General features: G+C 43.2%; 1 protein-coding gene and 1 pseudogene across 2 annotated transcripts in view; one reads left to right on the top strand and one right to left on the bottom strand.

Annotated features, from left to right (window-relative positions):
* The window catches only part of CMTM8 (CKLF like MARVEL transmembrane domain containing 8), a 128612-nt gene that overhangs the window by 83403 nt on the left and 19951 nt on the right, over positions 1–25258 (bottom strand). The window lies entirely within an intron of this gene.
* Positions 22342–22919, top strand: LOC108299409 (annotated as a pseudogene).

Here is a 25258-nt window from a genome sequence, read left to right as displayed (position 1 = left end):
ACGAGAGGAGCCCAAGCTCCCTTTGAAATCTCCAATTTCGCAATCTCCTCTGATTTCAAGCTGCCCTGCGTGATGAAAGGGAGGGATGATCCAAGGTGGCACGGGCTGAATGTGGGAGGCAGATATTTCTACCACACACGAACTCAAGCTCATGAATACTCAGATTCTTCTGAACATTTTCTCCAATAATCTCTCCTCGAAAGACACAAAACATTCTGTTTCCAGGCCAGGTTGTTAAAATTCAAACCACAAAGTTGATCCGGATAGAAGTAATGAGAGCTATAGATCTGCCGGAAGAATTCAAGTAGATACAATCTCACCTAATTTATTTTTTCAACTTCCAAGAAAATATTTACTTTCCTCTATGCAAGATTTTTATTACCAAGTAATAAAAAACAACAGTAATACAGGCCATGAAACTAGTTGAGCCTAGTTATACAGAGTTGCAGGAAAGGACTCCCCCTCTAATAATACATTCTAGGAACTAGGTTTAAGGAGCCAGGGCTTGGGACGCAGCCATACATTACCTAGGTCACAGGCTTAACAGACCTTACACCAGGCCGGGGCTGGGTATCTCAGGTTTTCTAATGGAAAAAGGGCAATTCAAAATACAGGTTTCCAGATTCATTGCTTTTTCTGGATTTGCCTGTGACCGTGCCAGAGTGGCTACTACTCATCCCCATATTACAGCTTGGTAGAATGCAGTCTGAACTGACAACCAGACACCTGCTTCACCTTCCACCTATGTAGCCTTGGCTAAGTTACTGAACATTTCTGAGCCTCAACTTCCTCATTTATATAAGGGAGAAATTATCTCATGGGATTTTTTTTTTTTTTTTTTTTTTAAATTGGGTTTCATACTTTTTTTTTTTTTTTTTTTTTTAAGATGGGGTTTCACCATGATGGCCAGGTTGGTCTTGAACTCCTGACCTCAGGTGATCCACCCACCTCAGCCTCCCAAAGTGCTAGGATTACAGGCGTGAGCCACCGCGCCCGGCCGGGATTGTTTTAAGGGGAGTAAGTGCCTAATGACTTGTCAACAGTTGACCTTCAATAAAGTTTCTTCTCTACTCAAACTCACCTTTGCCTCTCATCTCCCATTTATCCTACACATTGGTGGTGGTGAAATCTTGAAAACAAAATTGGCCAGGTATAGTGGCTCATGCCTGTAATCCCAGCACTGTGGGAGGCTGAAGCGGGTGGATCGCATGAGCTCCAGAGTCCAAGACCAGCCTGGGCAACATGCAGAAACACCGTGTCCAGAAAAAATACAAAAATGAGCCAGACACATGACTACACACACACACCTGTAGTCCCAGCTACATGGGAGGCTGAGGTGCGAGGATCACATGAGCCTGGGAGGTCAAGGCTGTAGTGAGCCAAGATTGCACCACTGCACTGCAGCCTTGAACAATAGAGCAAGACCTTGTCTGAAAAAAATGAATAAAATCAATTCTACATTATATCCCACTCCCACTCATGCTTCTGATGGCCTACTTTAGTATTTCTCTATCTTGAATAGTGCATGAGCCTTGTTAAACTGAAAATAATTCTTTTTTTTCTGGTAACTACAGAACAAAAACTGAAAATAATTCTTAAGGCAACCCTGTGATGGCCAAGTCATGTAATGTCAGTATGAACAAAACGCTAAATGTCTATCTTTTACTTATAGTTCCTCTGCACCAATAAAACCAAACCAAATTTGCAAATTAAACAGAATACAAAACCACAGACCTAATGAAATTCAAAGCAACGACATTATCTCTATGAAATTAACCAGTCTGCAACTCAAATATGGCACTGACAGAAGCCACGTAGGCTCTTTTACGCTGTCCATGTCCTCTAACATAACCTACGTGACAATAACATATCCTATGTGATTCTTTGACCATTTTTCACTGGCTCCTGCAAGCCTTTGCTGCGCCGTGAGATTAGTTGGTCTTCACTTGGTCTAACCAGTTGCTTATATAATCAGTCTGCCTTGTTCCTCTGTCAGTAGCCCATGACAAATGATTATAACTCAGTATAAATGTGACTGCAAACACAAACACAAGTGTCTATCCTGATGTTTACTTAATCACCCAGAAGCCCTTGGGCAAATTTTAAATTCCAGAATTTGCTTATATTGTTAAAATAACACAAAAATTTGTTTTTAATACTTGAAAATACAAACACTGGCCCTAGCCTGAGAAACAGCGGCATGTTGGATCAGGTCTAAACTCCATGTTCTGGCACCAAAGTCCTCCAAAGCTGGCCTTGCATTACCTATTTCACATATAACACATTTTAGAAACAGCTTAATATATATGTATATTCTCTATACTCATAAAATTGTGATTTTAAATTATAATTATATTGAATGTGTTTATTTGGGAACAAACTGATATCCCATTCATGAACATGGTATAGCTTTCCATTTATTTAGATCTTTATCTTCCAATGAAGTTTCAAAGGTTTGCTCCATAAAGGTCATATATATATAGTAGGTTTTAGAAATTATATTTGCAAACTGTTTGTATACAGAAATGCAATTGACTTTTGTATTATGATCTTATATTGAGCAATCCTGCTGAACGCTATTTTGTAAATTCTCTTGGATTTTTGTTGTAAATAATGCTGACTATGAATAATGACTGTTTCTTTTCTTTTCTTTCTTTCTTTTTTCTTTTTTGAGACAGGGTCTCACTCTGTCATCCAGGCTGCAGTACAATGGCACAACCTCAGCTCACTAGAGCCTTGACCAGGCTCAAGTGATCCTCCCACTTCAGCCTCCCAAGTAGCTGGGGCTGCACCACCATACCTGATTAATTTTTGTATATTTCATAAAGATGGGGTTTCACCATGTTGCCCAGGCCGGCCTCAAACTTCTGAGCTCAAGCAATCCACCTGCCTCAGCCTCCTAAAGTGCTGGGATTACAGGTGTGCACCACCATGCCTGGCCTCCTTTTTCCCCATTTCTTCTATTTCTTATTCTTGTCTTACTACACTGATTAGGGCCTGCAGTACTATGATGAATATAAATGGTAATAGCATCCTTATGCTCCTGATTTTAAAAAAGAAAGCTTCTAATGTTTCATCACTAAGTACAGTATTTGCTGGAGGTTTGGGTGGCTGGTCCCATATTCTCTATGCATCTATTTCAGTTAGACTGGCTTTCTTGTTAATATACTAGCATACTGGCATCATTGCTAATATTATTACCTCAGATAATATTTCAGTTGTTGTGCTCAATACTTGCTGTATATTCTTTCCCTTCTACTAGCCTGGAAAGATATCTTCTTTCTTTCTGTTATCCATCCTTCAAGGCTCCTTTCTGATTCCACTTCCTCCAGGAAGCCTTCTCTGACACCATGGCTCTCTGAAGCTTCTTGACTTTCTACTCATTTGGGGGAAAGCCATCAGAGTTTGTCTTAGTGGCTAGAGAGCATACAGCAGAGTTGATTCTCAAACTTGAGGCCCAAAAGACTGTTCTGTTTAGCACACATTTTTAAAGAGAAGGTTAATCAGGAGATTTTAAGTTAAATTAAAATTCAGATTTAGGGCATCTCTGAAAAATTAGATCTGTTATTATCGGGCCTCTCACTTCTTTATGGGCACAATTAGCTGTAGCCAAGTAGCAGCGCCCTCTTCAGACGGAAGTTACAATCTCTGGTTTATCACAAACCCACTGTTCCCTGTTGCCCTTTAATGTACTTTGCTCGTATATTCTGCCTTCCTAGCTTGTATGGAGTTGATTTTATGACTGCTGGTATCAAAGAAACTGCAAGACACGAAGTATCAGACTCTGGCTTTGCCACATGCTGGTATAATCTTAGGCAAGTCACTAACTCTTGGAGCCTTTCCATGGTTTCCTCACCAGGAACATGAGCTAATGGCTTATACCTCAGCTGATTCATAGTTGCAGGAAATTCAGATGAGATAGCCTATTGGAAACCAGAAATAGCTTTAGAAATGACAGCTGTATAGCACAGTCAAAGCAGTGAGACCCCATCTCTACAAAAAAGTTTCGAAAATATTAGCTGGGTGTGGTGGGTGCCTGTAGTACCAGCTGATTGGGAGGCTGAGGTTGGAGGATCACTTGAGTCCGGGAGTTCAAGGTTACAGAGGGCTATCATGCCACTGAACTCAGATCTGGTTTTGACGGGAACATTAACACTGCCACCAACGTATGTATTTCCACAGCTTCTTTGTGCACCCCAATGGCCGGCAGCTGGAGAAGGAGCTTGCCCAGAATGACAGTGCCCACCCCAGTGCACAAACTATGGCCCGCAGGCCACATCCAGCCCGCTAACCCATAAGCTAAGAGAGACTTTAATAGATTGAAATGGTTGGAAAGAATTCCAATTTCAGATTCATAAAAAAAAAAATGTGTTTTCAATTTGCAATTTAAAAGATTTTAAGTTGCATTTTTACATGTACCACATTCGTTCATTTACGATCGTCTCTAGCTGCGTTTGTGCTACAGTGGCAGAGGTGGAGAGCTCTAACAGAGACCCCATGCTCTGCAAAGCCTGGGACCCTGCTATCTGTCCCTTGACAGGAAAAGTCTGCCGCCTCCTGGAGTTGAGTGTTTGCTGTGTAGCAGGCCCTAAGCTTTACCTATGCTATACCCATTTAATTCTCCCAGTGTCCTGAGAGGAAGGTATTGGCCTCACTGCAGACCGCCTGAGACAATTGAAGTCACCTGTGTCCGCAATTATGCTTCCTTCAAAACATGGTGCCACGCACTGTGCTAGGAGACAGGGAATTTAGCAGTGAACAAAACAGACTCAGCTTCTGCTTTCTCCTGGGGGAGAAAGGTGAAGAGAAAATAGGTAGTTAAGAATTATGTTAAATGCTAGGAGAAAAAAAGTCACCTCTCAGCTGGGGTAATGGGAGATTCAGCACAACTCTGTTGCCAATGTCCTGCCTTTTAATTTTGAATTAATTACAGACTCATAAACAGTGCAGAGAGGTCTTATACATTCATCACCCGGCTTATCTCATGAGTGGCACCTTACGTAATTACAGTACTTTATCCCAACCAGGAAACCAATGTGAGCACAATTCACTTCACATAGATATCACCCACTTTTACATGAACTGCTACTATTATTTATTATTATTTTTTGAATCTCGCTCTGACACCCAGGCTGAAGTGCAGTGGCGTCATCTTGGCTCACTGCAACCTCCGCCTCCCAGGTTCAGGCAATTTTCATGTGTCAGCCTCCTGAGTAGCTGAAATTACAGGTGTGTGCCAACACACCCAGTTGCTTTTTGTATCTTTAGTAAAGACAGGGGTTTCACCATGTTGCCCAGGCTGGTCTCAAACTCCTGGCCTCAAATGACCCACTCTCCTCGGCCTCCCAAAGTGCTGGGATTACAGGCATGAGCCATTGCTCCCAGATGTACTATTATTTTCTGTGGTATATTTTTGTGTATAATTCTATGCAAGGCCCCTGCTTTTTACTACTGTATTACATAATTCCAACTTGAACCACCTCTAGCATGTACCCCAAGTAGCCCTGAAAGCAGTAACATTTAGGGACAGTTCTTGGCCCAGGTCATACGACAAGAAGGTGTGGACCTTGATCACCTTCGCTGGGGCCTCTCATGCTCTGCACTAAACTGCTTGTCAAAGTCGACTTCAACTTTCCCCTTTACAAGGAAAGACACATGAATTCTGTGTCTGCATTTCTCCCAGTTTTCTTGAAACAAGACCCAAGAGACCGCTCAAAATTCCCAATATAACTGCCCACATGAGAGAACTCTCAAAATAGAAGCAGGAAAAAACAAAACCAAAAAGCTCTCCCTCAACTGACAAGCTTCTTCCTTTCCTGTACAAAGAACTGCAATACCATTCATTTATTCAGTAAAATATGTATGGAGTTCCTCCTGGCTTCCAGGTCCTGGGGTACAAAGATGAACAGACACAGTTCATGCCCTCTGTGAGCTGTGATCACAGGCTGGTGCTGGAGACAGGAACCAGTCACCTAGAATGTCTACTCAAAGTCCTAGGTCCACATTTAAATGATTCTATATAGTTGGCTGCTAGGATTTTTCAATAAACAACCCAATGTGATGACCAAAGGGGAAAAATGATGAGATATAATGCAAAGACTGGTAGAAGGTGAGAACAAGGTGAGGCAGCCCCACCCCGCTTCCCTGGGCACTGGGCTGGCAGAGGGCATCCGGCTGCATGTGATTCCCCTCACAGGTCCCGACTCAACCCTCAAGGCTCCTCATTCTTCCTCCTGTTCTTCAGGCCAGGTTTCTTATTTTCCACTCCTGTTTTGTTAAATCTAAGCATACAGTTGGTGGTTTTGTTGTTCTTGTTGTTTGTTTTTGAGATGGAGTCTCGCTCTGTGCCCAGGCTGGAGTTTAGTGGCGCAATCTCGGCTCACTGCAACCTCTGCCTCCCAGGCTCAAGTGGTTCTCGTGCCTCAGCCTCCCAAGTAGCTGGGACCACAGCGTGCACCACCATGCCTAGGTAACTTTTCGTATTTTTAGTAGAGATGGGTTTTACCATGTTAGCCTGGCTGGTCTCAAACTCCTGACCTCAGGTGATCTGCCCACCTCGGCCCCCCAGAGTGCTGGGATTACAGGCGTGAGCCACCTTGCCTGGCCCTAAGTGTATATTGTGTATGGATTTATGTATACTCATAAACCTACTTCAAATCCTTTTTGGAAAGAAGTGAGCTATAAATATTTACAAATGGAATTTCAGAAAAGATACCACAGTCATCTGAACATACCTAGAGCACTGTTTTCTGGCCATCAACTAAGAGGGCATCTGAGTGCCTGCCTGGATTGCCTCATTTCCCGCTTGTTCCTCCTCGGGGCTTCCCTGACATCTCAGTTCTCAAAGTGTGAAGGTTGGGACAGAGGGGAGGGGACGTTGCATGCAGGTGAAGAACAAGTTGTTTTTTGTGTCAAGATAAATCCTGACAGCCAAACACAGTAAACATCCTGCTTTGTGGGAGAGACCCATCTCCTACAGTCAACTGCCCAGCCTGAAATACCCAGACGTGTCCCGGGATCAATGGCACCTCAGTAAACTGTCCCCATCCTGTTCTGCAGGCTCCAGCTCACGCATGGGGAAGGAAGCTAGCTCCCCTGGGATGCACGGGTCTCCTTACATGCGCCTGCGCTGTGCAGCTCCCCAGAGCCACTGCAGCAGAGAAGCCAGACAGCAAGCGCTCAGTCCGAAGAGAAGAAACTCAAATGGCTTTTCCCCCAATTAGAGCCAACAGAGCCAGTTCACGAAGTTCTGCTGTATAACACGTGACAGATAAAACAGTGTCCCAAGGTGTAAAAGAGAGAGAAATGTAAACACAGTCACAATAGCAATAGCAGGCACAAGATGACCACCAGCTTCCCTAGGCTAACGCAGGAAAAAGAATTCTCAACCTTTTTCATGATCATGCTTCCCCTAAACGTCTCTAAACATCTCCTTCCCCTGTACGAAACATGTTTTTGTTTCAACATTTATTTAGTGCCTATGACATGCAAGGAGCTCTTTTAAGACCTAGGGATACAGCAATGAAAAATACAGTTTCTACTCTATATAACTCATGTTCTAGTCGAAGCAGCAGACCAAAAAAAAAAATAAAAAAAAAAAAAAAAAAAAAAAAAAAAAAAAAAAAAAAAAAAAAAAAAAAAAAAAAAAAAAAAAAAAAGAACATATGTCAGATGGTGACAAATATAAAAAAGTATTAGGCAGGCTAAGGGGATATGGGTTCACTTATTACGTAGAGTGTTCAGGGAAAGGACGTGCTGAAATAAGACCTGGAGAGAGTGGGTGGAGAAAATAAGAGAACACGCAAACTCCTGGAGCTGGACTTGCTGTGTCACAAAAGCAGCAGGGCGGCCAGAGCCGCTTACCCAGGAGCGAAGCGCAGGACACGAGGTCAGAGAGGTAAGGGAGGAACCCAGCGGGTCTTGTAGACTGAAACTGAACAGACTGGCTCTCTCACTCCAAATGCATTGGGAAGGGGAATACCATGACACAGCTTACCAGGGTATCTCTGGCTATTGTGTTGAGAGCAGACTGGGGTAGGGGGTCGGTTATAAGCAGGGAAATCAGCTAAGAGGCAATATAAAAATAAGACAAGAGAGGATGTTAGTTTGGCTGAGGCTGATAATACTGCAAGTGGTAAGAACTGATAACATTCTGGATAGATTTTTTTTTTTGAATTTTTTTTCTAATATAGCCAATCACCATTCTCATGGCTAAAAATAAATAATAATTATGATATCCAATACCCAGTCAATATTCAAATAACCCTGGATCATGTCATAATTATTTTCTGGATGCTTCAATCAATATCCAAATATGGTCCCTATATTGCAATTGATTAACATTTATCTCTTAAATCTCTTTTAATCTATAGGCTTCTCCTCTACTGCTTTTTCTTTAAAATTTGTTTTTTGCAAAATCTGGGTCATTTGTCCTGTACGCACAATCTGGATTTTGCTGACTGTGTCCTCCTGGGTTCTTTTAACATGTTTCTCTGTTCTCTGTATTAACCAAAAATTGCTACTTAGCCTGAGTTGCCTGTGAGATCTATCAGAAGAGACGGTGAGTAGACACATACAAATCTGGGATTCAGGGGAGAAGTCTAGGCTGGGGCTAGAAATGAGGACCTACAGAGAGAGCTGAAAGCCACAATTTCGAGGGAATGGGTGTAGATGGGGAGAGGAATGTTGTAAGGCCTGAGCCCCGGCCACTCTTGTGTTTACCGCTGGGGAGATAAGGAGGCACCAGGAAAGAAGATGAGGTGTACGTTCAGCGAGATCAGAGAACAAATTTAGGACAGTGACCTTTGAAGCCAAGAAAACAAGATACTCAAAGAATTTAGGGGAGGGATCAACTGTGTTAGTGTGGTCTGCACGCTCAGCATGAGAAGCACTGAAAGTTGACCATTGTTCTTGGCAAAATGGATGTCACTGGCGCCCCTGGTAAGAGCTATTCCGGTACACTAGTGACAAGGCTGACTGGAGAGGGCTCAGGAGCAGGTGGGATGAGAGGAATTAGGAAATAAAGACAACTCTTTCAAGAAGTTTTGCTGCAAGGTGGAGCGGAGAAAAAAGGCAGCAAGTGCTGAAGAATGAGGCGTGGAGGGAAGACGTGCTGCAGTCTCCAGCATGGCACTCATCACAGCTCATTACCCCGGGAAATGTTAACATCACGGATAAAGTGTCTATTTAGACACCACATGTAAATATGCACTTTATTCATTTAAAAAAGGAAAGATTTCCCTCCCTATCCCCAAGAACCAGTTTTGTCTCCCTTGCAAGCAATACCGCTCCTCAATGAAAATGCACGTGCTAAGTTAACCAAAATGTTCCAGAGACAAATCCAGCTGCCTGACTCTTCCAACTTTTATTAACGTAAAGAGTTCTTTTGATGGGTAAGAGAAATATTTTCAGGTACGGTGTAGACACTAGAGATGTGCCAGGGAAAACAGAGCTTTTAGATAAACATGTGCTCCCAAATACAATCCTGCTATGTGGGCCTATACGATGTCTCTATATTCTAATAGTCACACAGGAGCATCACACCTCAGGGTTGTCTCCATGCAGAGATGGGGGCTGGGGAGTTCCAGGATAACTCCCTTCAGAAATAGTTGGGTGCAGTGAATTAAGGGTTTACCATTTAGAGTCAGGAAGATCTAGCGTGAATCCCACTTTTGCCACTTCCTGGTTGTGACCTTAGGCCACTATAATCTCTTTTAGCCTCAGCTGCTTTATTTATAAAATGAGATAAAGGTAGTTCCAAATATAATTGTCACTTTTTTTTTTTTTTTTTGCCTGTTTTCTTTCTTCTTGGAGATCTACCTTTCCTTCAATGTAATTTGAGTAGGGCTGACTCCACCCCTGGTACCTGAAGTAGACAGATGACCAGGGATGGCCAGAGTACTTAAATTACCAGTAAAAGGTCTTGACTATGAGCCATCCAGGTTCTTGGCATTTTGAGCAAAGAATTGGGCAAATCGTACAAATGACGTAGTGAAAGCACAGATTTTTTTAAACGAAAGCACACTCCACAGCATAGGAGAAGGATGGAGCAAGGGTCTCAAAAGTGCTGGTTATAGAATTTTCTGGGGTTTAAATAACCTCTAGAGGTTTCCCATTGGTTACTTGGTTACATCCTATGTAAATGAAGTAGTGGCCCATGACCAGTCTGATTGATTGCAGAAAGCAACCAATCAAAGGCTGAAGTTACAAAATTATACCCCTATGCACATGAAGACTAGGTCCACGACCAGTCTGATTGGTTGCAGGAGGGGACCAGAGTACGTTCTGTTTTTCATCTGCCATGGAAAAAAAAGCGGGTGGGAGTGCAAAGGAAGTAGCCTCTGATCCTTTTGTTACTTGGGCATGGAAAATTAGGGTTTTCCTTTTGAGTCCGTTCTAGGAAGTCAGTGTGAATCAGCCTTAGGTTCCCTGCTTCCAGACCCTATTCTCCCACCTCACTTATGCCTGGTTACGTTGACTGGACCGAGAATGACCATATGACCTGAGCTAGTTCAGTCAGGGACTTCCTCCTGATTGGTGGCACCATGAAGTGCTTGGTTACCACTATGAAGACACAGCTTTATGGTTTTTTAAAAAATCACTATAAGAAAAATACAGAACTGTCACCATGCAGAAAAAGTCTTTCTAAGAATGAAGTTTATTCAGAAGAAAGCATAGCCAAGACACTGAGCAGAGAGACTGAGTCTTGCTATCTACTGAACCCCTGGTTCCAGCCATACCTGAAGCTTGACACACAGCTCAGCTTGTCAGATACATGAGTCAGTAGGTGCTCCTCCTTTTTGTTGTCACAGAAGCCAATTTATCCAAGTTTCCATCATCTACAACTGTAAAGGCTGTGACTAATATACTATTTCACTGCCAGACATTAAAAATGCTTTTAAGTTCTAGGTAGTGTCTTTCTTGAATGAACACTCAGGAAATGGGACTGACCCTTAGTCTGTTATGTACCCAGTGCTATGCTGGGCATCAAGTACATAAAGGTAAGTAAACTAAAAGGTATCATGTAAAATTAGCAGCTTATGTATTAGGACGTGTCAACAGAGATAACTCAATTTAGAAAGGGAAGCAGGGGCTGTGTTATCCTAAGGAGTTTGCCAGGCCTGAAAGGGAGGCCAGGTCATTCCAAACAGAGGCAGCAACGAATATAAAAGCATGGAGTTGTGTCTGAAGAGATAATCAAGGCATAGCTGAGAATGCAAACGCAAATGTCTACAGGGACCAGGCAGGTAACATAAATGAGTGAAACCTATCAGTTATAAGGCGACAAATGGCAATGACTCTTGGCCTCAATCACGGAAGACTGGAGAGAGCTGGGGATAGCAGCAAATAGGTGACGGCAAGGCCCATCAGCACAGAATACAGTTTGTCCATACCATCCACTCTCACCTTCTGCCTTTACTAAGAAGAGGGTTTTAGCTGTTCACATGGCCACCTAGATGAGGACCACACTTCCCCAGCTTCATTTGCAGTCAAGATGTGGCCATTCTGTACATTCTGACCAATAGGACGCAAGAGGAAATGGTATATGCAACTTCCAGGTTGGATCATGAGAAAGGGACCCTCCACTTCTCCACCCTACTGAAGGCTGGAGCAGACAGGATGGTGGGAAACGAAGCAGTATCTTGGACCAGAAGATGGACCCCACTGCAGAGAACAGGGAAAAAGAAGACAGAAGTAGGCGGTGTCTCTGACGCCACCGAAATATCGTATCTGCCCTGGGCAATTAGTGCTTTGACTGCCACATGAGAGAAAAACAAGTTCCTACCTTGCTTAAGTCACTTGTTTTGGTCTTTGTTACAACAGTCAGACATGCATATTGACCAACACTCTCACATGCAGAGAGCTGCCACTTCTTGGCGCCTAAGGATTGCTGCCATGAGGAACTGTGGGCTCATATTGTGCATTTGTCCAATTTTCCAACAGATTATGGAAATCTAGATTTTCTTATATCTGACATTTACCTATTGGCAACTAATTCTGATTTTTAAGACTGTATAGGCCAACACAACTGGTCTGGGACCTCGTATCATTTCTGGTCCATGGGCCTCTCCAAAACAAAGACTTCACTGGAACAAGTAACATAACTTAGGGTAATAGAGTCCTTTGAGTTTGGGCAACACAACACAGTTCCTGACAACTTTCACTACCCTCAAATACAGTCCCATTCCCTGGAGAATAAGTCAGATGTGGTGGTACACACCTGTAATCCCGGCTACTTGGGAGGTTGAGGCAGGAGGATCACCTGAGCCTAGGGGTTTGAGTCTAGCCCGGGTAATATAGTGAGACCCTGAAGAAAGAAAAGAAAAGAAAAAAAAGGAAAGGGAAGGAAAGGAGAAAGAAAGGAAGAAAGGAAGAAAGAAAGGAAGGAAGGAAGGAAGGAAGGAAGGAAGGAAGGAAGGAAGGAAAAAGAGAAAGAGAAAGAAAGACAGAGAAAGAAAGGGAGGGAAGGAAAGGGGAGGTGAGGGGAGGGGAAGATGGAAGGGAAGGGAAGACAGAAGAAAAGAGAAGGGAAGGGAAAGGAAGACGGAAAGGAAGGGAAGGGAAGGCAGAAGGGAGGAGAAAGGAAGTCGGAAGGGAAGAGAAGGGAAAGGAAGGGAAGACGGAAGGGAGGGGAAGACGGAAGAAGGTAGGGAGTCCGTGGAGAATGGACTGACAAAGCAATCACCTTGGAGCCTTACTTGCCCACAGCCTCACCCTGTAGGGCCTCCCTGGGCACCAGTGGCCTTTACCAGGATTAAACTCTGTTCCTTTCTCCTCCTCCCTTTCTTTCCTTTTCAAGGTTAAAGAATTTCTCAGGACTGGGTGTGGTGGAGCACATCTGCAGTTCCACGTGCTTGGAGGCTGAGGTGGGAGGGTTGCTTGAGCCCAGGAACTCAAGACCAGCCTGGGCAACATGGCAAGACCCCAAACGCCACAAAAAAATTAATAAGTTAGCCAAGCATGGTGGCCTGTGCCTGTAGTCCCGGCTACTCAGTAGGTCAAGGCAAGAGGATTCCTTGAGCCAAGGAGTTCAAGGATGCAGGGCACTATGATTGCTCCTCTGCACTCCAGCCTGGGTGACAGAGTGAGACTCCATCTCAAAAATAAATAAAAAAAAAAGTATCAGGAGACAGGGCTAGATATCATGGAGCAGAAACCAGCAGGTGGAAAAGGCATCCCTCAGTTTGAAACGGAAGGTCTGGCAGCCTCACCAAACAAGTTCATCCAGACAAACAGCTCTGGAGGAGTCGTCGGAGGCGGCATAAAGGAAGACGCAGGAGGCGCAGAATCCAGTGCTCATTTTGTGGGACCCGATGACGACACAGGTTACAAGTAAACAACCAAAGAGGCATCAGCATTCCCCGGGGCCCCACCGACACTCCCCTCCAAAGAACAGAGATCTTGTGTGGCACAGCTTCAGCGAGCCCAGCTCTCTCCTCTGGATTCAGGTAAAGCACCCACGCAAGGTCCATGGTCAGCCGCTGGCAATGACGCTAATCGCCGGCTGGGCAGTGCCAGCATCAAGGTATTGCTCATACAGGTTCAAACCACTTACTACCCTCTCAAGTCAAAATAAACATCAGGGAAATAGCCACGGCATTGCTGCTGCACGATGGAAAAAAAACCAAACAATCAAGTTACAGCAAAAGAAGTTCCTGTTTATAAGGCCCACTGCCCTCTAGGGAGCTGCTTCCGGTCTGGTGAGAAGTCTTTGTTCCGTGGTGCCTTCACTGAATTAAGATACACAGTTTGGAGGGAGGAGCTGGAGAGAGTTTCTTTCCCTGCACAGCAAAGGGAGAAGGATTTGGAGGGGAGGAGGATGAGTAATCCAGGAGGGAAGGGACATAAAACAGAAGCGGGAGGAGAACAGAGCAGGAGGCAGGTCTACCTTCTCCAAGAGCCTCTCTACCTGTCATTGGCCAACACCTAAAACCAACCCACCACTGGGGACCAGTGAAGTTGTGTGGCAAAACTTCAGCTGAGCCCAGCTCTCTCCTCTGGATTCGGGTAAAGCACCCACGCAAAGGTCCATGGTCAGCCACAGGCAATGACTCTACCTGCCGGCCGAGCAGTGCCAGCATCAAGGTATTGCTCATAGAGGTTCAAACCACTACCACTTGCTACCCTCTCAAGTCAGATAACCCCAAAAAACCCCCACAACAACCAAACAGATATGGCCGACAGCAAAGGGTAAAGGAGGTGGGTGAGAAGGCAGAAAAGGGGAACAGAACACAGGCTCTTTGGGAATTAAATGAAGCACATAGGAGCAGTGGCTCACACCTGTAATCCCAGCACTTGGGGAGGCTGAAGCAGGCAGATCACTTGAGGCCAGGAGTTCAAGACGAGCCAGCAAAACCCCATCTCTACTAAAAACACAAAAATTAGCTGGGCATGGTGGTGCACACCTGTAATTCCAGCTACCCTGGAGGCTGAGACACAAGAATTGCTTGAACCCTGGAGGCAGAGGTTGCAGTGAGCTGAGGTCACACCACTGCACTCCAGCCTGGGTGACAGAGCAAGACTCTGTCTCAGAAAAAATAAAAATAAGTACATGGGAGGCCTTTGAGCTCCTCACACAGAGATTCTGAGCAATTTGTCCAAAACCTTTGAGGGATGGAGAGGCCCCATGCCATTTGAATACTATCATCTCCCCCAGAACAAGAGTTATGAGTTGGTACAATGTGCCAGTGCTAAACAATTTACATGAATTTGTGTTTGATTCTTTCACTATCTTAAGAATTGGGGGCTGGGCGCAGTGGTGGCTCACGCCTGTAATCCAAGCACTTTGGAGGCCAAGGTGGGCGGATCACCTGAGGTCGGGAGTTCAAGACCAGCCTGACCAACATGGTGAAACCCCGTCTTGAAACAAACAAAAAAAAAAGAGTGGGTATTATAAGACATATTTTACAGATGCTTTAACATGTTAAATATTTTTCTGCAGCAGGGCCAAGATTCAAAGCAAAGCCTGTTTGGCTCCAAATTCTGTGTCATTCTGCTCAGAAAAAGATCACATTTAGATTCCAGAAAAGTGATTCTGGCCAGGTGTGATGGCTCACACCTGTAATCCCAGCAATTTGGGAGGCTGAGATGGGTAGACTGCTTGAGCTCAGGAGTTCGAAACCAGCCTGAGCAACATGGCGAAACCCTATCTCCTCAAAAAAAAAAACACCCAAGTTATCCAGGCGTGGTGGTGCACACCTGTAGTCCCAGCTACTTGGGAAGTTGAGGTAGGAGGATTGCTTGAGCCTGGGAGGTTGAGGCTGCAGTGAGCTGTGATCGCACCACTGCACTCAAGTCTGGGCGACAGAGTGAGACTCTGTCTTTTAAAAAAGAAAAAATGATCCTGATTACATTCGCTAATCTGGAATACACTGACATCCCAAGCCTCCTGATGTATGGTACTAAGAAGGACAAACATCGCTTCAGTGGGATTTCTGCCAACAACACATAACCTGAATCTACTCACAGGGAAACACCATACATGCCTAATTTGCAGAGCATTCCCCAAACAACTCACTTGGATCCTTCAAAATTGTCAAGGTCATGAAAGACAAAGACTGAGTATTCTAGACTAATAGCCACTAAAGAAACATGATGACTAACTATAATTCATGATCTTGGGCTATATCTTGGACAGGGAAAAATAATATAAAGAACATTATTAGGGCAGTTTGTTATAATTTGAGAATGATAGTGATACTGTGGTTATGCAGGAGATTATTCTTGTCCTTTAGAGATGCATGCGGAAATGGCTAGGGTATTTAGGGACATGATGTCTGCAACCTACTCTCAAAGGGTTCCATAAAATATTAAGTGGATAGACAGGAAGGAGGAAGGATAAAGCAGGATATTTACATTTGAGAAATTACAGTAAATGTATGAGGAAGTTCACTATACTGTCCTTACAACTTTTCTTAGTGCCTTGAACTTTTTAAAATAAAAAAATTAAAGGAATTCTGACTTTAATTTCTGGCAATGTGACATACTTGGTTCACCTCTCAAGTGAAACAAGTATGGAAAAAAATGAAAAAAAAATTTTTTTTGAGACAGGGTCTCATCCTGTCGCCCAGGTTGGAGTGCAGTGGCATGATTACTACTCACTGCTGCCTTAACCTCCCAGGCTCAAGCGATCCTCCCACCTCAGCTTCCAAAGGAGCTGGGACCGCAGGCATGCTCCACCACCCCTGGCTGATTTTTGTAGTTTTTGTAGAGACAGGGTCTTGCCATGTTGCCCAGGCTGGTCTCAAACTCCTGGACTCAAGTGATTTGCCCATTTCAAAGTGCTGGAATTACAGACACGAGCCACCATGCCTAGCTAAAACATTTTTTTAAATGTTGCTGAGCTGGCATGAAAAGAAAATATCCCAAGAAGCCGAAAATTAAATACTGGTATTGATCGACTTACGACCTATGCAACTTACGACCATTCAACTTTACGACCACAATCGCTAGCCACAACTGCTCCGCGTCTGGCAGCGCAAACGTTGCCCAGCTGGGCGTACGACAGTGCGGACCAGCTTCCGGCAGCACTACCATCTCCGCGTGCACCATTTCAACTGTTATCCCAGACCCGGTACATACATACTCAACTTACGACCAAATCATGTTACGACCGATCTGTCGAAACCAATCGTGGTCATAAGTCGAGCACTAGCTGTAAAACAAGAATCCTGGGAGATATCAAATGCCAAAACCAGTTTCCACCCTGAGAGTTTGTTAAACCTTGGGGACTCTTGAGCTTCCATCTTTTTAAAAAAACACTTCAAGATGGTCATAATGCATACATCATAAAATTCACCTTTTAAAACTGTACAATTCAGTAATTTTAGACTATCCAAAGAGGCGTCTAACTACCACAACTATCTGATTTCAGAACATTTTTATCACCCCCAAAAGAAACTCCATACCCATCAGCAACTGTTCTCCATTCCTCCCTCTCCCGGCATGCACTAACGCACTCATCTACTTGCTGTTTCTACAGAGGTGCCTGTTCTGGACATTTCCCATAAATGGAATTTTACAATACATGGCCTTTTGTGTCTGACTTGTTTCACTTAGCATAATGTTTTCAAGGGTCATCAATTCCATAGCATGGATCAATAGTTTATTTCTTTTCATTGCCAAATAAGATTCCATTGCGTGGGTATTCTGTTTATCCATTCGTCCATCAGTTCATGGACAACTCATTTGTATCTACATTTTGGCTATTATGAGTAATGCTGCTATGAACATTCATGATCTTGAAAAAGTATGTGCGTGTGTGTGTGTATGTGTGTGTGTGTACGCGCGTGTGCATTCAGGGGTATGAGACACACATACACACATACATATATTTGTTCCAATTTCTCCACACCCTTATCAATATTTGTTATTGTCTTTTTAATGATATCCATCCTTATAGGTGTGAAGCGGTATCTTATTGTGGTTTTGGATTGTATTTCTCTAAAGACTGATGATGTTTAGCATCTTTCCATGTGCTTATTGGCCGTTAGTATATCTTTGGAGAAGTATCTACTCAAATCCTTTGTCAAGCTTTCACCTAGGTACAGGATGGTGGGAGACAAAGCAAAGGCCCCATTTATGGTGAAAGCCTAACAGGAAACCACCTATGTAAACCTGGGATCTTAAAAGGCCACCCCTTCAATGTGAGGATGGACAAGAAATTAACGCAGTGTCCAGTGGGAGCAGCAGGATAACTTGAGTATCCCAATCCTGGCAATGAGTGGAGGGTGAAAAGATCTCCCTTTCTCTCATGTGGGTTGGGGCTGAGTCTATGTAGGCCATAAAGAACAAAGTAGAAGTGGAAAAGGTCAAGAATTTCTAGAAATGTAAGAGAACTGAAATTCAAAATCCAAAATTCAATGATAGATTAAACAGCTAAAAAATGAATTATTACAATGAAGTTATAGAAATAACTAAAATGCAGCCCAGGAACCCAGAGTTGAAAATTATCAGTTTAAAAGACATAGAAGATAGAGTCTAAGGATCTAATATGTATATAATTAGAGTTTTAGAAGTAGATGAATTTAATGGGAAAGAAATATTCCCGATATTTTAAGAGATAATGGCTGAGAATTTTCCACTATTGTTGAAAGAGCAGTAATTAGATCTAAGACTCCCAACCAAACCCAAGGATAAATAGAAATCCCTAGCCAGACATATCATAATGAAGTCGCTGTATACAAAGACAAAAAAATTTTAAAGCTAAAGTAGCTAAATTTAAAAAAAAGAATGGCAATCTGCAATTCCGACTGCCAACATCAACACCAACCATGGAGACCAGTAAGATAGAAGAATGATACTTTCAAATGCACTGAGACAAAAATAACTGCCAGCTTAGAATTCTATAACCTGTATAATTGTCTTTCAAGAATGAGGAAGAAAAAGATCTCCAGACAAAAATAGGAGGTGTGAGGTGTACGAGGGAACAATGAGCAAAGGTATCAGGCAACTAGGTGGGTTGTGAGTAGAGCTAAATTGTTGACTATATAAAACAACGACAATGCCTAATTTGTAGGTGGAAAAGTAGCTAAACCTAAATGAGAAAAGACTATAAATTGTGAAGAATGTCATCTGATTTAGAGTTCTGAGGTCTTTGCATTTGTTTAGGAGCAGGATAAAAATACTGTTTAATTTTAGCCTGTATAATAGACTAAGTATGCATGTTAAGACAGCTAGAGAATCTGCTAAAAGAATAGAGCATAACTTCCAAACAAACAGAAGAGGGAAAGAGAATGAGAAACACAAAAAGAGAAAGTTAATCCGTTCAAAAGATGGCAATCCAGGAGGCCATCAACCTAGAAGGGGCAAATTATGGCGCACTCATAAAATAAAATATGACAAAACTGTAAAAGTTCAGGAACAACAGCTACCTATGTCAATACGGAGAACACTCAATGATGAATGGAAGAAGCAAGTCAGAGAAGGAAATCCCATACGATTCTATATTCTGTAAAGTGCAAAATAAGCCAAGGTAAACAATACTTGGAAAATTCTGAACTTTTAAAAATATAGAATGGATACACGCTTAAAGAAAAAAAAAACCAGGATATTGGTAACCTTTACCTCTGCAGAAGAAGGCAGGGACTACGGGGGGCCTCTAAAATATGGTAATCTTCTATTTCTTAACCTCAGTGGCTGTGTATGCTTACTTGTTTAATCATGATTTAAATTCTAGGCCAGGTACAGTGGCTTACATCTATAATCTCAGAGCTTTGCCGGGGTAAGAGAGGATTGCTTGAGGCCAGGAGTTTGAGATCAGCCTGGGCAACGTAGTGAGACCCTATTTCCACACACAAAAAAATGTCTTTAATTAGCCAGGTAGCTTGGTATGGTGGTTCATGCCTGTAATCCTAACACTCTGAGAGGCCGAGGAGGGAGGATTACTTGAGTGTAGGAGTCTGAGATCAGCCTGGGTAGCACAGTAAGACCCTGTCTCAAAAAAAGAAAAAAAATAGCCAGGCATGGTAGTGCAAGCCTGCAGTCCTAGCTCTTCAGGAGAATGAGGCAGGAGGATTGCTTGGGTCCAGGAGTTCAAGTTTAGAGTGAACTATGATCATGCCACTGCACTCCAGCCTGGACAACAGAACAAGATCCAATCTCTTAAAAAAAATAAATTGTATATGAGTTTTAGTATTGTATAATATTTCACACAAAAAAGTTTCAGTGAAACAAAGAAGGAATCTTAGTTCTGGGACATGCAGAAGACATCTCCCCATTCTCAGTTATGTAAGTCTGCAGCCTAACCCTTGTGGACTGAACTTTTTCATAATTGGGGAGACTGGAAACGTGTGTCGGCTCCCACCTGAGCTCTTGTTCCACAGGTTAGCCACTGAACCAGCCTGGTAGTAACCAGTGACCTAGTTAATGAGCTTTGGTCTTCCGCCTTTCACAAAAGCAACCTCATCACATAAAGGGAAGTTTAAAAATCCAACATTAGCTTCCCAGGGAGGTCTGAACATTAGTTCATGATGTGAAATGTGAATGAAAAGGAAAACTGCTCAATATTCATGTCACAATTAAAAGGAATCTTAGCCATAATTTCCAAAGTATAAGCTAGTAAAATATTAAGGCTGGGTGCAGTGGCTAAAGCCTGTAATCCCAGCACTTTGGGAGGCTGAGGCGGGTGGATCACGAGGTCAGGAGTTCAAGACCAGCCTGGCCAAGGTGGTGAAACCCCATCTCTACAAAAAATACAAAAATTAGCCGGGCATTGGGGCAGGCGCCTGTAATCCTAGCTACTCAGGAGGCTGAGGCAGGAGAATCGCTTGAACCCGGGCGGCAGAGGTTGCAGTGAGCCGAGATCGTGCCACTATACTCCAGCCTGGGTGACAGAGTGAAACTCCATCTCAAAAAAAAAAAAAAAAGAATATTAAATATATCTATTATAATCTTTTCAATCATCTCTTTCCCTAAGGAATTTCTGGGCCTGAGAGACCAGAAGAAGGTCAAAGCCTCAATGCACACAGACACTTCTCCCCTCTACAACTAAAGTTGAAGGGAGATTAGCTGACAAGTCATCAATATTGTTTACTCCAGGACAGCTGTGAACGATGTCAGGCAACATAACTGCTTTCTGTCTCTAAAGTGACTTATTTGAGAATATCCCTTCAAGCCTGTTCAGTGTTTAGTGCTTCAGACCAACTTTTTCTTCCAAAGTGATATTTGATGCTTTTCAGTTTTTGATTGATGTAGATTTCTTGTTGCATTCTTTAAAACCTAAATTTAAAGTTTCTGTCCTACCTGAAGCCCTTTCTGGAAACAAGGCAGGTTATAAATAAACAACAAAAATACGTTTCTCCTCTGAATTCTTTTCCCCCCTGAAAGTGGCACCTGTTATAATTAGATTTTGAATAGATGAAGGAAGGGGCAAGATAAGGAATGAGATCAGAGCTTTGCATATTTTCCAGCAAAGACCATTAAACTCAGACCTCTGGAAAACTGATCACCCCATGGCTTTGTAGGACTTCTTTAAATAAAGTGTATAGGAATATAAATCAATGGAATCTTCCCACTGTACCTACAAAGCTGACATCACTCATGATAGTGTCTAAATCATTCTACTAATCATTTACATAATCTGAGCTCAGCATGTTTAAGGTTCACATAAGCAGTTCTCTGTCATTTTTAAAATAGCTTTTAAGCTTTCTTTAGTTACAGGTATGATCCTAATCCTAACCCTAGTATATACCAGAGAGGCTGAATTCTATGTTCCCCCTCATTGCTGAGTGTGTGAAAACTCACTAGAAGCTGATATGACCACTCATTCCAAATACAGCCCGGTCCAAGCAGAATTAATCTACAATATCTAGACCCGCTGATAAAAAATAGGGAAGAAATAAGCCTACAGTAACACAAGAAATAAACTATTTACTTCTGAGACAGAGATTCCATGTATTTTTGCTCACTTTATCTTCTACTCACATGTGACATTGTCATTATCTTTCTATTACAGATGGAAGTTTAGGAGGTATCAGATCAGTTGTAAAGGTTACATAGCTCGAAATCAAACGTGTGTCTTAACTGAAATAGGACAAGTCCTTAGAATGTTTCAGAAGCACCACAAATCACGGTTGGCCTTCTACCTCCAACACAGTGACCCAGGTAGAATCCAATGAAGTGGATGTCGTAAATACTCCATGTGGATCCGCTCACCTCTGCTACATTCCCTTGCAGTGTGCCTTACTGCTCACTAGAGGCTGGAAAGCTGGACCACACCTCAGGTTCCACACAATGATGTCGCTTTGGCAGACACACCATCCTAGACTTGGAAGAAGACCACACCGCGGCCCAAAGGACATGCTTTGGATGCTTCTACCTTCCCGCTGGCAGACACAGCCAAGGAGGGACTTGTTTTTCTGTGGCAGTTATAGTTGAAATCTCAGCGTCCCATTCCTTGCTTCCTAGTGTTGACAGGCAAGTCGGGGCAGCCATTTGGTATCATGACTCAGTGGGCATCCGGGATCCTGCTTCCTCGCCTTCCTGCTGATGGCAGGTCAGTTCCCTGGTCTGATGCCAGCAGGTGCTCCTGGAAGCTCAACCTAGAGCCTGCTCCTGCTTCCTACCAAAAATTTTGGAAGCCAACTTATGATGCATAATAAATCCCTTGCGGCTTCAACTGGCTACAGTAGACTGTCATCTTCAGTTGAGCTCTGACTAAGACAATGAATACCCTACTTTCCCATGAAAGGGACACATGACGAGGCTGGTGCCATGAATCTCACGGGTGGGTACAGAGGATGGGCAAGCTATCAGATCGTTTCATGCTGCACTCTCCAAGGGTGTGGCTGATTCATTCATGTGTTAAGAACTGTTTCCTCAAATCATGGCTCCACTAGAAATGGAAATGAAAGGAAGGAGGGATTCCCCACAACCTGGGACTGGTTTATTACCAAGTGAGCTAATGAATGTGAAAACCCTTTAAACGGTGGAGAGCTTGCCGGCACGTGGAGGGGCCAGACAGCCGCCGCGATGGCCGTGTTCCTCAGGATCCCGCGCCCCGAGACCACCGTCTTCATGGACGCCAAGGTCCAGCGCAGTGTCCGAGCGAAGCGCGTGTTCGAGGACATCCTCAAGCGGCCGCCCGACGAGCAGCGGCTGCATGAGGACGACCAACTCTCGGATGATGGCAAGACACTGGGCGAGTGTGGCCTCGCCATCAAACAGCATGGCCACAGGCCCCAGCCACCGTGGGGCTGGCCTTCCGGGCAGAGGACACCGTTGAGGCCATGCCCTTCAAACCGTTCTCCAGCCCGCCCGAGCTGCCCGACGCGTTGAAGTCCGGGGACTCGGGAAGCAGTGCCAGTGAACGAGCCGTGCAGCGAGGGCCCCCAAGAGGCCCATTCCCCCCAGTAAAAGAGATTTGGGGGGAAAAAAGAAAGAAAAGTACGGGCACCTTTCTAGAAACAGCACTACTATAAATCTTAGCAAAAACAAACAAACAAATGGTATTTCCCCGCGAAATTTTAGATTTAACTCTTTCTATGGGGTGAATAAAGGATCAAATGCCTACAAGGAATAAGTGCCTCTTGAATTTCACCTCAAATTTGAAAATGTGAGGTTTTCTCCTATGATTTAATATCTTTTGAAGCATACTTTTTCTTTACATGTCTTAAATCTTGTAATTGATCATTTGTTTAAATAAACATAGAAAGGTGCTATTTACCACTATATTCGAAGGGCTAGACACAGATTCTGCCACAGTAAATATTCAACACATTTTTATGACAATAAACAAGATATGCATTATTGATTTGCACTGTAAAACCCACAGCGTTTTGTTTTCTTATTTTTTATTTTTTATTTTTTTAGAGACAGACACAGTCTCACTCTGTTACTCAGGCAATCCTCCTGCCTCAGCCTCCCAAGTATCTGGGACTACAGCCATGCACCACCACACTTGGATAACTTTTAAATTTTTGGTAGAGACATGGTCTTGCTATGTTGCTCAGGGTGGTCTCAAACTCCTGGCCTCAAGCAATCCTCTGGCTTGGCTTCCCAAAGTGCTGGGGTTACAGCTATGAGCCATGATGTCCAACCTTCATAGCATTTTAGAGTGGGTAAGTCCTTGAAGAACTTAAGAATCAATACCAAGACATAAACTGAGACAAAGAAAAGTTTCCCTTTCCCAAAATGAATCTATGTATTATACAAAAGTTCAGTGTAATCTGACAAAGGAAAGGAGACAGCAGCAGTGACTGTAAAAAAAATTATAAAGGTCAACTAAAAAAATATAAACGTGAAAATAGGGGAAAAAAAACTTAAAAAAATCATAGCTGGGATAGATTATCCTCTGAGATGTTAACATGTAATCTAGAACTACAGGTATTAGCTGGGCGCGGTGGCTCACGCCCATAATCCCATCACTTTGGGAAGCAGAGGTGGGTGGATCACCTGAGGTCAGGAGTTCGAGACCAGCCTGGCCAACATGGTGAAACCCATCTCTAAAAAAAATAAAAAATAAATTAAAAAAACAAAAGAACTACAGGTATTAAAACATGGAAACAGAGTAGAACAGACTAGAAGGTGCACAGTTGAACCCAAGCAGATACAAGTAGTAAGTGAAAAACAGAAAGCAATCCAGGTAAGGGAATGTAGAATGAATTTACCAATATGAAATGCTGGGACAACTAAGTAAACATCTAAAAACAAAATTAGAGCCCAATTTTATACTTTCTGCTGAAATGTATTTCATTATTAAAGTTAAATATTTTAAAGCACCTAAGAAAAATATAGGTAAAAGATTAATGTATAGTTCACTAGATTTAGCTTTGTTATTGAGATAGTACTTTCTCAGGACGACACCCAATGTGGCGAAAACAATAAGACTGAGAGATGTGAAGATAAACTTTAGATTTTGTAAATAAAATCACTGTCACACTTTGGGAGGCCATAAGCGGGAGGATTGCTTGAGCCCAGGAGTTTGAGAAGAACCTGGGCAACAAAGCGAGACCCCCATCTCCACAAAGAATTAAAAAATCAGCCAGGCATGGTGGCACGTGCCTGTAGTCCCAGTTACTCAGGAGGCTAAGGTGAAAGGCTCACTTGAGCCCAGGAGGTCAAGGCTGCAGTGAACTGTGATCTTGACACTGCACTCCAGCCTGGGTGACAGAGCAAGACCATCTCAAAAAAAAAAAAAAAAAAAAAAAAAAAAAAAAAAAAAAAAAAAAAAAAAAAAAAAAAAAAAAATTCACTGTAAATAAAACTAAAGGACAATAAGCTAGAAAAAAATATTCACAACACAGAAAGAGGGTCAAATTCTCAATATTGGTTTACTGCTGCCAGTGAGCCAGATTCAAGTGATTCTCCAGGTTCAAGCGATTCTCCTGCCTCAGCCTCCTGAGTAGCTGAGACTACAGACACGTACCACCATGCCTAGCTAATTCTTGTATTTTTGGTAAAGATGGGGTTTCACCATGTTTGCCTGGATGGTCTCAATCTCCTGACCTCCTGATCCACCTACCTTGGCCTCCCAAAGTGTTGGGATTACAGGCGTGAGCCACCACGCCCGGCCTAAAAATATCTTTAAGTGAATAACAAAACTACTGAACTTCTTTGTAGTTAGACCTATTTGTTGACCCCTTTATCCTTCCCGAATTCCACTGAAATGTCTCCCACTCCCAAATTAAAAGAAATACAGGCCGGGTGCGGTGGCTCAAGCCTGTAATCCCAGCACTTTGGGAGGCCGAGGCGGGTGGATCACGAGGTCAAGAGATCGAGACCATCCTGGTCAACATGGTGAAACCCCGTCTCTACTAAA

This window comes from Cebus imitator, unplaced genomic scaffold (genome assembly GCF_001604975.1).
Source record: "Cebus imitator isolate Cc_AM_T3 unplaced genomic scaffold, Cebus_imitator-1.0 Scaffold21, whole genome shotgun sequence".
Lineage (NCBI taxonomy): Eukaryota > Metazoa > Chordata > Mammalia > Primates > Cebidae > Cebus > Cebus imitator.
Note: the sequence above shows the minus strand (reverse complement) of the source record. Positions and strands in the feature narration are given on the sequence as shown.